This window comes from Zalophus californianus, chromosome 9 (assembly GCF_009762305.2).
Source record: "Zalophus californianus isolate mZalCal1 chromosome 9, mZalCal1.pri.v2, whole genome shotgun sequence".
Classification (NCBI taxonomy): domain Eukaryota; kingdom Metazoa; phylum Chordata; class Mammalia; order Carnivora; family Otariidae; genus Zalophus; species Zalophus californianus.
The window spans coordinates 97,526,258-97,540,079 of record NC_045603.1 but is presented as its reverse complement, the minus strand read 5'-3'; the positions used below and the strand labels follow the sequence as shown (position 1 = coordinate 97,540,079).

The window sequence follows — 13,822 nt, the reverse complement described above, 5'->3', positions numbered from 1 at the left end:
TAGATCACATTACTCAGTAGAAACTAAAGACCTATGAAGCTATTAATTTGCTATGCATAGGCAAATTCTCCTCAGGTCCAGTATCTATCCAATCTTCTCCATCATCACTCTCACTTTTTACTCTTACAGGATGATGTCCCATTTAGATCTCAATAATAGCTGTCTAATGTTGACCCCCTCCCGTTCTTCACACTGTTGCCACTTCCATGCTTTGGTTCCTCGTTGTCCTAAAAAATGTTTAAACTCTTTGAAAATTTTTTACAAAATTCTACTTTGTTAGCTTCCTATTTAGCAATCCAATGTCATTTTTGACCATTACCTCCCAACACATCCACACTTCATGATCCACCCAACTGTTAGAGTGCCTTATAATGCAATGCTGTTTTTGACCTCTGAGCCTTCACACAAGCTTTACTCTCCAACTGTGATCATTTTCACAGAACTCCCATTCTCTTTGTTTACCTAACTTCCACTAATGACCTGGTTCTGTTTAGATGTCACTCCCTGCAGGAGGACTTCCCTGCTCTTCCATGTCTGAATTAAGAGATCTCATCTGCGATTCTGTGTTCTTACCTAATCATGGCACTTGGCGACAATGCATCACTATTTGCCTTTATCATCGACTAAAATACAACCTTCTTGCGAGAGGGAATATGTCTAATTTCCTTTCTGATTTATACATAAGGCTGACACATTATATATGTTGAATAACTATTTGCTGATAAAATTCTTAAATGAAATATAACTGTTGCCCATATAATAAAAATAGGCTTAGAAATACCAGTATAATATAGCCACTCAGGAAAACAGTATGGAGGTTCCTCAAGAAGTTAAAAATAGAGCTACTCTATGACCAGCAATTGCACTACTGGGTATTTACCCCAAAGATACAGATGTAATGAAAAGAAGGGGCACATGCACCCCAATGTTCATGGCAGCAATGTCCACAATAGCCAAACTGTGGAAGGAGCTGAGATGCCCTTCAACAGATGAATGGATAAAGAAGATGTGGTATATATATATATATATATACACAATGAAATATTACTCAGCCATCAGAAAGGATGAATACCTAACATTGACATCAACATGGATGGAACTGGAAGGGATTATGCTAAGTGAAATAAGTCAGTCAGAAAAAGACAATTATCATATGGTCTCACTCATATGTGGAATATAAGGAACAGTGCAGAGGACCATAGGGGAAGGGAGGGAAAACTGAATGGGAAGAAATCAGAGAAGGAGACAAACCATGAGAGACTCTGGACTCCAGGAAACAAACTGAGGGTTGTGGAAAGGGAGGTGGGTGGGGGGGAGGGGGTAACTGGGTGATGGGCATTAAGGAGGGCACGTGATGTGATGAGCACTGGGTATTATACACAACTAATGAATCATTGAACACTACATCAGAAACTAATGATGTACTATACAGTGACTAACTGAACATAATTTTAAAAAGACTAGTTGTTATCAAAAATATATATTTTTGAAAATCTCAAATAAAAAGAGAGATAAACCAATTTCTAGAAAATGTTATTAAAGAAAAACTTCTATACTTTTATCAGAAAAAAAAAAGGAGGACAGCAGCCTTCCCTTATATCTCTCTGTTTAGGGAAAGGAGAATTTCCAGAATGTCCAGAATGTCCAGAATTTCTACCAGTGGGTCTTTCCCTTTTGTCTCTTTCCTGAGAGACAGTATTGTGCTCACCAGGAGCAGAGACTACAGTTATACTATCTGAGAACAAATCGTGACTCTGGCACTAACTGTGCAACCAGGGAAAGTTACTCAGCCTCTCCATGTCTTAGTTTTTCACCTGTAAAATCAAAACAGTAATATTCATACTGAAAGTTGGCATGAGGATTAAATTGTGTAGCATATGTAAAGAACTTAGAACAGTGTCAGGCACATAGAAGGTGTACATAAGTGTTAATTCTTATGATACACTGTCACATGCTTATTCATACTTACAAGGGAGGCTGTGAATGGAAGTATCTGGCCTTTTTACCCTCTTTCTTAGAAATCCATTGTTCCAGGAAAAAAAAAAAAAGAAATGGGAATGAAAAGTCTCTTGCGTAGGAAACCAACAGTGCCTACCACTATACATAGTGTTTGAAGGATACTTAGCACAAAGTAAGTTCTCAAATAAATCATATCCATTATTTGTAATAATATTCTGCCTTCATCAAATGGCACAGTACAAGGTCATTTAATAAATAGATCCCCAAACTATCAAAATTAACCTGCTTCTTTCTTTTACTTTCTTTCTTCTTTTCTTTCTTTCTTTCTTTCTTTCTTTCTTTCTTTCTTTCTTTCTTTCTTTCTTTCTTTCTTTCTTTCTTTCTTTCTTTCTTTCTTTCTTTCTTTCTTTCCTTCTTTCTTTCTTTCCTTCTTTCTTTCTTTCTTTCTTTTTCTTTCTTTCCTTCCTTCCTTCCTTCCTTCCTTCCTTCCTTCCTTCCTTCTTTCTTTCTTTCTTTCTTTCTTTCTTTCTTTCTTTCTTTCTTTCTTTCTTTCTTTCTTTCTTTCTTTCTAATATCTCTACACCCAACATGGGGCTCAAACTCTCAACCTTGAAATCAGGAGTCACATGCTCCACCAACTGAGCCAGCCAGCGCACTCCTATCTTGCATGGCCAGTCATACTCTCACACCACCCCCAAGATTCCACAGACTCAAGTGACTACAACTTCACAGTGGGGGATGACACTGCACGTAGAAGTGTCCTGGGCAAGGGCTTACTCCTAGTCTGTGGAGATGTGTTCTAAACTTTATCCTTCGTGCTTCTTGCATCCATTAGGATAACTATTAAAAAGAAAAGACAAGTTTTGGGGAAACTGGAACACTTGTACACTGTTGGTGGGAATGTAAATTGGCACAGCCATTATGGGAAAAAAGTAGGGAGGTTCTTCAAAACACTAAAAATAGAGTAATCGGAGCTTCTTCCAGACATGCCTCTCTCCTGGTTTCATGGAGTTTCCTCATAGCATGGCCGCCAAATGCCAGTCTTCGCTCCTGCCTCAAATGAAGAAACTGAGACTGCCTCCTGCCCCCAAGCCAGAGGAGACATGGACCTCTCAGCACTTGCCAAAGGGAGAAAAAGAACAGCAAGAAACAATCGAACATATTGATGAAATACAAAATGAAATAGACTTAATGAACAAGCCAGTGAGGTTTTGAAAGTAGAACAGAAATATAACAAACTTCACCAACCATTGTTTTTCAGAAGAGGTCAGAATTGATTGCCAAAATCTCCAATTTCTGGGTAACAACATTTGTCAACCATCCACAAGTGTCTGCACTGCTTGGGGAGGAAGATGAAGAGGTGTTGCATTATGTGACAAGAGTTGAAGTGACAGAATTTGAAGATATTAAATCAGGTTACAGAATAGATTATTTTGATGAAAACCCTTACTTTGAAAATAAACTCCTCTCCAAAGAATTTCATCTGAACGAGAGTGGTGATCCATCTTCAAAGTTCACTGAAACCAAATGAAATCTGGAAAGGATTTGTCAAAACGTTCAAGTCAAACACAGAATAGAGACAGCATGAAGAACCAGAGAGCTACTTCACCTGGTTTACTGACCATTCTGATGCAGGTGCAGATGAGTTAGGAGAGGTCATCAAAGGTGATATTTGGCCAAATCCATTACAGTACTACTTAGTTCCTGATATGGATGATAAAGAAAGGGAAGGAGGGGCGCCTGGGTGGCTCAGTTGGTTAAGTGACTGCTTTCGGCTCAGGTCATGATCCTGGAGTCCTGGGATCGAGTCCACATCGGGCTCCCCGCTCGGCGGAGAGTCTGCTTCTCCCTCTGACCCTCTTCCCTCTCATGCTCTCTGTCTCTCATTCTCTCTCTCTCAAATAAATAAATAAAATCTTAAAAAAAAAGAAAGGGAAGGAAAAGAAGAAGAAGAAGATGTTGATGAAGGATTGGAAGATATTGATGAAGAAGGAGATGAAGGTGAAGAAGATGAAGATGATGATGAGGGGGAGGAAGGAGAGGATGATGAAGGAGAAGATGACTAATGGAACACGGATTTCAACCTTCCTTTTTTAATTTTCTCCAGTCCCTGGGGGCAAGTTGCAATTTTATTTTCCCCCTCTTCTGCTCATTCACCTTGTTTTTTGAAGTCTCCTTTCTCTCCCTTTATGCCATAGTTCTCAGCTTATTTGGGGGGAAATATCTTGAGCAGAATACAGTGTGAAAAGAGTCTCTACCTCTTTCTGTTCCAAATTCATTTTTATCCCTTCCTGTCTCAACAAAAACTTTATGGAATCAATACCACCATGTTCGATGGGAAAAAAGAAAAACCTTCTGTTCCCTCAGCTCTGCTGGAAGCTGGAGGGTGCTAGGTCCTTGTGTAGTAGTACATAGAATTCTAGCTTTTTTCCCCTTCCTTTCTCTGTATATTGGGTTCAAAGATTACACTGTGTCTCTATGTGAATATGGACAGTTAGCATTTACCAACACGTACCTGCCTACTTTCTCTTGTTTAAAAAAAAAGAAAAAAAACTTTAAAAATGGGGTTAGAGAAGGTCAACAAAGGGTGGGTTTGAGATGTTTGGGTGGTTTAAGTGGGCTTTTTGACAACATGGCTTTTCCTTTGGCATATTTAATTGTGATGTTTAACAGACATCCTTGCAGTTTAAGATGACACTTTTAAAAGAAAACTCTCTCCTAATGATGACTTGAGCCCTGCCCCTTGAGGGGAGAATCAGAGAACCTGTAGGATCTTATTTGAAGTTGACATTCTCTATTGTAATTTTGTTCCTGCTTATTTTTAAAATTTTTTTGTTTCACTTGAAAGGAAAGATGATGCTCAATTTTAAATATTAAAAGTGTACAAGTTGTTTTGTTACAATAAAACTAAATGTGTGAAAAAAAACCAACAGTGGAATATTACACAGCCATCAAAAATGAAATCTTGCTATTTGCAATGATGTGGATGGGACTAGAGGATATTATGCTAAGTGAAAGAAGTCAATCAGAGAAAGACAATTATCATATGATCTCACTCATATGTGGAATTTAAGAAACAAGACAGAGGATCATAGGGGAAGAGAGGAAAGAATGAAACAAGACAAAACCAGAGAGGGAGACAAACCATAAAAGACTCTTAAGCATAGGAAATAAACAGGGTTGCTGGAGGGGAGGAGGGTGGGGGGATGAGGTAACTGGGTGATGGACACTGGGGAGGGAATGTGTTGTAATGAGCACTGGATATTATATAAGACTTACGAATTACAGACCTGTACCCCTGAAACAAATAATACATTATATGTTAATAAAAAAACCCCAAAGTACATAACTTTATACAAATAAAAGATACTATTCTATGGAAAAAACAAAAACAAAACACTAAAAATAGAACTACCATGTGCTCCTGCAATCTCACTTCTGGGTATGTACCTATAAGAATTGAAATCAGGATCTCAAAGATATCTGCACCCCCATTCTCTTAGCAGCATTATTCACAATAGCTAAGATATGGAAACAACCCAAGTGTTTATTAATGGATGAATGGCTAAAGAAAGTATGGCATCTATACACAATGGAATATTAATAAGCCTTAAAAAAGAAACAAATCCTGCCATTTGTGACAATGTAGATGAGCCTACAAGACATTATTCTATGTGACATAAGCCAATCACAGAAGGACAAATACTGCATGATTTGACTTATGTAAGGTGTGTAAAAAAACTCATAGCAGCAAAGAATATAATAGTGGTTGCTGTAGAGTAAAAGAAATGGGGAATTGCTGTTCAATGGGTATAAAGTTTCAGTTATACTACATAAATAAATCCTGGAGATCTGCTGTACAACAAATATAGTATAGTTAACTATACAGTACTGTACACTTCAAAATTTGTTAAGAGGGTAGATCTATGTTAAATGTGCTTCACACAGACACACACACACACACACACACACACACACAGGAGCACAAAGAAACTTGGGAAGCATGAGATATGTCTTTTGATTGTTGCAGTGGTACCATGGGTGTTTGCATACGTCCAAACTCATCAAATCGTATGCATTAAAGGTGTAGTTATTTGTATATCAATTATAATCAATAAAGATATTAAAACTTTTTAAATAAAAAAAAACAAGCTATCGTGGAAAGAACATCTGGCCACCCATAGGCAGGGAGGACAGATGTGATACAGCTACAAGAAACAGACATGCCTTAAGGTGACCTAACAGTGGTGATCAACCAGAGGTACTGGGGGCGGGGATCTAGCATGATATGGTTGAGGGTATGGAATGAAACATCAAGTAAGGAAGAGCAGAAAAATGACAGGGGCAGGTGTTGCTGTAACAAACTGTAGTAACATGATAATTGTGCCGAGCTCGCTCCTGTTGCCATACTGAGACCTGACACCAAAGATAACATCTTCTAAAGGGGTTCCTGTTTCTATCGCTCTGATGAGAAGCTGGAGTCCATTCATTAGCACTGTTCTCACTTTTCTCTTCTTTCACTCTCAACCAGAAATTAGGGTCCTTGAGAGGTTAATGGCCTCTGGTTCTGCACCTGCCTCCAATTAATACCGAGATAATAGGTGAAAAATATGTTTGGAATCATGCAAACCTCCAGGGGCAGGTGGACATCCTCATTAAGCCTGAGACTTCAGAAGAGTTCTGAGCTGTGAAATTGCACTCTCTGTTGAATTATCAACAAAACCAAGGCCCCTGGCAGTACAGATTATTGCCTGGCCCAAGAGGCTGAATAAATTAGGAAAGTTAAAAAGAAGTAAAAAGTAACTCTAACAAGTTACTGCGAACAAGAAAGCTTTGCAAGGTCACTAATGTAACAAACTGAGTTCAGTTAAGAGCAATAAAGATAAAAATCAAACTACAGATTTCCCAGAATATTTTATTCTAGAAGTCTTCATGATAGGCTTTTTTATTTTTAAAAAAATTTATTTATTTATTTATTTGACAGAGAGAGACACAATGAAAGAGGGAACACAAGCAGGGGGAGTGGGAGAGGGGGAAGCAGGCTTCCCGCCGAGCAGGGAGCCTGATGCGGGGTTCGATCCCAGGACCCCAGGATCATGACCTGAGCTGAAGGCAGACACTTAACAACTGAGCCACCCAGGCACCCCAATGATAGGCTTTTTTAAAAAGTAACTATAGACTTTTTAAAATAAATTGTGAAAATAGCACATATATACATACACACATATACCCATATACACTTTCCCAACTTCTCACTGTGTTAATATCTTATACAACCATCAGATATTTATCAAAAGAAATGATGGTACATTATAATATTGGTACAATACTATCAACTAAATTCAAAACTTAAATTTCACCAGTTCTTCCATTGCTTCTCTGTTTTAGGACCCAATCCAGGATTGCACCTTGGATTTAGTTTTGTCCTATCTCCTTAGTTTCTTCTAGCCTCTAACAATTCCTAAGTTCTTCCTTGTCTCTACAATTCTGACACTTTGGAAAGGTGCCCATCCATTATTTTGTACAGCGTGCCTCAGGGTGGGCTTACCTGGTGATTTCTCATGTAGCCAGTTCATTCATTAAGCCACAAATATTTTTCAAATTAATATAATAGAGTGATCATAAGCACTGAAGCCAGACTACCTGAGTTCAAACCTGGGCTTAATTTATTAGATTATTTAAATTTAAATCTATAGATTTATAGATTACTTAAATCTAATTTATTAAATTATTATATAAATTATTTAGTCTTTAGGGGGCACCTGGGTGGCTCAGTCAGTTAAACGTCGGGCTCTTGATTTTGGCTCAGGTCATGATCCTAGGGTCGTAAGACCCACCTTGGGCTCCTCGCTCAGCAGGGAGTCTGCTTGAGATTCTCTTCCTCTGTCCCTACCCGCTCTAAAAAATTATTTAGTCTTTCTACTTCACAGTTTCCTCATTTGTAAAATGGAGATAATGGTTGTCTATATCTCATCTGTAAGATGGGGATAACAACAGTAATCCCCTCAAGTGCTGTAATGAAAAGCAAATGAGGAAATACAAGTAAAACACACACGTAGGTTATGTAGAACAGTTACAGACAGAGTAACTGTGAATCCTACTCTGCCTAGGACACTCTTGATTATTCCTGTTGTCCTAGCATAATTATTAATAGGGCCTCCTGTTCAATCTAAAAAGAGTCCCAGTTTGGAAAATAAATTACATAGCCATCCTAGTTACAAAGCATGTAATAAATACTATATAACAGTTATTATCAGAACTTTGTTCTGAGCGTTGGGGATGCTTAGTAGTGAACAACAACAACAATGACACAATAATTTCTGTCGTCCTGAAGTTGTTATTCTAGTTGGGAGACATAACTAACCGTCAGAATCAATCAGTAAAATATATGTTAGATGGCGATAAATATAATGGCATTCAACAGCAACTAAACTTCTGGAAACTCCATTTAGCCTATCTTCCCAAATGTATCAGTAGGATTTTTTTTAAGATTTTATTTATTTTATTTTTAGAGAGAGATAGAGAGTGTGTGAATTGGTGGAGGGGTAGAGTGAGAGGGAGAGAATCCCAAGCAGACTCCACACTGAGCCCAGAGCCCAGCGTAAGGCTCGATCTCACAACCCTGAGGTCATGACCTGAGTAGAAACCAAGACTTGCATGCTTGGACCACCCAGGTGCCCCTATCAGTAGGATTTTTAAACTTGTCTGAATAAAGTGGGTTAAAAACTTAAATGTAAGACCAGAAGCCATAATACTCCTCTAAGAAAACATAGGAGAAAAACTCCTTGACATGGGTCTTAGCGATTATTTTTTTGGGAAATGACACCTAAGGTGCAAACTACAAAATAGAAAATGAGCAAGTGGGACTACATCAAACTAAAAAGCTTCTGCACAGCAAAGAAACAATAAAAATGAAAAGACAACCTAAGGAATGGGGAAAAAATATTTGCAAGTAATACATCTGATAAAGGGGTTAGTATCCAAAATATATAAAGAACTCATACAACTCAAGTAAAAAGAACTAATCCAGTTTAAAATGGGCAAAGGACCTGAATAGACATAAAGATATATGACCTAAAAGATATATGAGTGGCCATGAAAAAGTGCTCATGAGCACATGAAAAAGTGCTCAATGTTGCTAATCATTAGGAAATGCAAATCCAAAGCACAGTATCACCTCTTGTCCGTTAGAATGGCTGTTGTCAAAAAGACAAGAGATAACAAATGCTGGCAGGATGTGGGGAAAAAAGGAATCTTTGTGCACTGTTGGTGGAAGTGTAAATTGGTGTAGCTACTATGGAAACAGTATGGAGGTTCTTCGAAAAATTAAAAGTAGAACTACCCCATGATCCAGCAATTCCACTTCTGGGTATTTATCTGAAGAAAATAAAACATTATCTTGAAAAGGTCTCTGCACCCCTATGTTCACTGAAGCACTATTTACAATAGCCAAGACATGGAAACAACCCAAGTGTCCATCAAGGGCTAAATGGATAAATAAAATGTGATACATATTATGTTTATATATATGTGTGTGTTTATATATGTGTGTGTGTTTATATATATGTGTGTGTTTATATGTGTGTGTGTTTATATATATATGTGTGTGCATTTATATATGTGTGTGTGTGTGTGTATACACATACACTAGAATACTCTTCAGCTATGAAACAAAAGGAATTCTGCTTTTTATGGCAACATGGATGAACTTTGGGGGCTGAACTTAAGTGAAATAAGTCAGACAGAGAAAGACAAATACTGAATGATCTCACTTATATGTGGAATCTAAAAAGGGGGGGAAGATATCAGAGATAGAAAAGATATAGAAAGATATAGAAAAAGATAGCAGATTTGTGGTTGTCAGAGGTTGGAGTGGGGCAAAGGGGATTGGATGAAGGTGGTCAAAAGGCACAAACTTCCAGTTATAAGATAAAAATTATTAGGAATATAATGTACAACATGATGACTATAGTTAATACTGCTGTATGATATATATACAATTTTAAAAGAGTAAATTCTAAGAGTTCTCACAAGGAGAAAGCATTTTTTCTTTTTTTTTCTTTTCTTTTTTTTTTTTTGGTGTGTGTGTATCCATATGAGAAGATGAATGTTAACTGAACTTATTATGGTCATTTCACAATATATGTAAGTCAAATCATTATGCTGTATACCTTAAATTTATACACTGTCGTATGTCAATTATACCTCAATAAAACTGTAAAGAAAGAAAAGTAATAGGGTTTGTAATAAGGCAAAAATTTTATTCTAGGACATGACTATTAAGTTGAGTTAGAAAGAGAAGATTAGAGCAAAAGCCAAAAGTGTTATGAGTAGAGTCAGCTTGAGATCATTGCAGTAAAAGATTCCTTCCAAATGGGAGAGTTCCCGCAGTGTATAATCCACCCCCCTCACCCCAGTCCTCCTGTGACAGACACAATCCATTCTTCCTTTCTTCCTGACAGTTGGCCACTTAGGTAGAGGCCCCATTTTCTGGTTTCCTTTTTTTTTTTTTAAGATTTTTATTTATTTATTTGACAGAGAGAGATAGCAAGAGCAGGAACACAACAGGGAGGGTGGCAGAGGGAGAAACAGGCTTCCCACCCAGCAGGGATCCCAATGTGGTGCTCGATCCCAGGACCCTGGAATCACAACCGGAGCCAAAGGCAGATGCTTAATGACTGAGCCACCCAAGCGTCCCCCATTTTCTGGTTTTCTTACCTCTTAAGTGTGACCATGTGATTGACTACTTGACAAAACCTGAGTGAAAGAATAAATACAATTTTGACCTTGTTTTCCTGAAAGGAAGTTACTTGTCCTGAACTTCCTTATTTTCCCTTCTTGTGGGCTGGACCATGAACATGGCAATGACCCAGCTTTGACCATGCAGACAAGAACAATGCACTAGGGCAGGCTTTCTCAACATGGTTCCCAGCGAGTTCCCTAAAGAAAATTATTCAAACGACCATTTTCTCAATTTTCCCAAGCATGGTACATAGCTAAGACTACTTTATGTGCATAAGCAGTAAGCTAGTTAATCACACGAGATGAATGTATGGAGCATTAATTCTCTCCCAGAACAGGATGAGAGGAGATGGTGGAGCTCTGAGGTGGAGGGAACCTGAATCTTTGAATTACCTCATAGAGAAGGGCTACCTGGCCAATTCAGACATGCCAAACTGGTACTCTTAAAGAGAAATAAAATTCCTATCTTAATTAGTCCCCTGTATTTATGTGTATCTTTGTTATTTCAGTGTAGAATTTATTCTCACTACCAAATATCCCTTCTCATTTCTTTTAAGAAGAATACATCTCACTGCATTGCAGTATATCGGGCTAGGGCAGATTGATTCAACATGAGTTCATAGGTGGTTTGGATACTTAGGTATCTTTACCCTTAATCAGTAACTGATGGATTTTGAATGATGGCTGGGGTTGGACTCTGAATCTAATCTGACCCCTAACAAACTACAGCAAGATAGAGTGAGTAAATTCTTTCTTTCTTTCACCCAATTCCTTCTATGCCATCACTTCCATATTTGCCTCTAGTGATAGACCATGATGACATAGTTATGATATCCCAGGAACTGACTACATTCATACCGAAGGATGAAAAGGATAGAAGCCACGTGGAACATAATAGGATAAGATGGAAGGTATGATGAAGGAGTGCTTATGAGAACAGAGAGAGGAGAGAAATAGTAAAAAGGAAAACAGAAAACAGGGAGGCAAAACATGCCTTCTGAGACTAAGTCTCAGAAAACAAGGCAAAAAACTGTAAGAAGATAAGCTTCCAGCTTAGTAGCTGTATTCAACAGGTGATCTATGATGTAGCAACAAAGAAAAGTGTCCATGGTTTAAAACCATTTTAAAAAATGTATTTCTTGGGGTGCCTGGGTGACTTAGCCAGTTAAGTGACTGACTCTTGATTTTGGCTAGGGTCATGATCTCAGGGTTGTGAGATTGAGCCCCATGTCACACTCGGCGTTCTGCAGAGATTATATCTCTTCCTCTCCCTCCGCCACTCCCCCCTCTAAAATAAATAAATATATAAAATCTTTTTTAAAAATGTATTTCTTGCTCACACTACATACCCAGCAAGGATCAGGGGTAGGAATAGTACGAAGCTCTACTTCACATAGTTATTCAAGGATTTAGGCTGATGGATGTTCTGTTATTAATTGGTGTCAATATCTCAACAGCGGTTCTCAGATTTTGCTACAGCCAGGTAAGTGAGTATTGAAGGGTCTCACCAGCAACTTAATTACCTTTTCTTGGGTAAGTACCTAGAAGTGGAATGGCTGAGTTATTTTAAGTGTATGTCTAACTTTTTAAGAACTTACCAACTGTTTTGCAAAGTGGCTATTATTTTACATTCTCAGCCACAATACATGAAAGTTTCAGTTCCTCTACATCCTTGCCAATATTAGCATAGTCAAACTTTTAAATTGTACATTCTAAAAGATACATAGTGATATCTCATTAAGGTTTTGATTTGTACTTCTCTAACAACTAATGGTGTAGAGTTTCTTCTCATCTGCTTCTTTACTACTTGTGTATCTTCTTTGGTGGAATACCTAGCTCAAGTCTTTTGCCATTTTTAAAAACTGCATGATAGCCTCAGGCTTGATGCCTTCTCCAGGCACTGACAGGCGGCTGTGCGGAAGACCAAGTCCTGGTCTGCAGAGAACTTTCTTCCAGGTGAACGGCCTTCACTGGATGATATACATATTTTAAAGATTTTTGAGTTTGGGGGAGTCTAGCAGACCTGCAAGAACAAAAATTACTCTTCAGCAAAATAAAATAAAACAACATATCTGCAATGTCCATTGTAGAGTCAGAAATTGCTAGACTTACAAAGAAACAGGAAAATAGCACCCATAGGGAAAGAATTCAGTTGATAGAAACTGACAAGGAGATGGCTCAGGTATTACATTTAAAATGCAAAGACATGTCAGCAGTTATGCTGATGAACTTTAAAGGCTTGATGGAAAATCTGGACTTAATGGTTGAGGAGATAAGGGAATCCCTTAAAAAGGACCTAAAGGAAATTTTAGGAGTAGAAAGTAAAATACTCGAAGTGAAAAATATAAACAACTCTCAGTACCAAAAAGGAGTGGCCACAAATAAAAGGTTTAGCCACACAGAAAATAGGGTTGGTAGAGAATATAGAAGGAGCAAACTCTGAAATAGTTGAAGATACTGAAAATTTGACTTTTAAAAGAAAAGAAATAAGTGAGCTGAGTAGCAAGTTAGACAAAGCTGAAGAGTACAGTATGAACCAAGGTAAGGAATTGTCCTGTGATGAATCAAAGAAATGACAAAGTCATGGAAAGTGTGGGAGAAGCCATAAGCAATATAGACAACACTTGGGGAGATCGTAGTATCCATACAGAAGTAACATGAGAGAACTGAGAGACTGGAGAGGATGAACTGGTCAAAGAAAAAAGAGGAAAAAAAATCCCTCAGAATTTAAAGAATAAAGAGAAAATTCTAAAAACCTCCAGAGAAGATGAAGCAGCAGTACTTATACAGATGGACATTAGTAAGTTTTCTTCAGTTTCTTGTATTAAGTCTGTTTCTTTAGATCAGCAACCCTGGACATTAGTAAGCAATGGAGTAACGTCTTCAACATTCTGAGGGAAAATGATTTTGAACCTAAAGTTCTATGCCAAGTTAAATTAACATTTAAGTGTGATGGTGAAGTAAGGACCTTTTCAGACATGCAAAGTCTCAGCAATTTTATTAGCCAAAAACCATTTATGAATGAATTACTGAAAGATGTACTCCCACAAAAGGAAAAAATAAAGAAAGGAAGAAGGTACGGGATTCAAGAAAAAGTGGAAAAAACTCTACTCGATTTGAA

The 13,822-nt window shown here is 37.8% G+C and overlaps 1 pseudogene; it reads left to right on the top strand.

Annotated features, from left to right (window-relative positions):
* Nucleotides 1–2,982: 2,982 nt before the first annotated feature.
* On the top strand, nt 2,983–4,025 carry LOC113922895 (annotated as a pseudogene).
* Nucleotides 4,026–13,822: the final 9,797 nt, after the last annotated feature.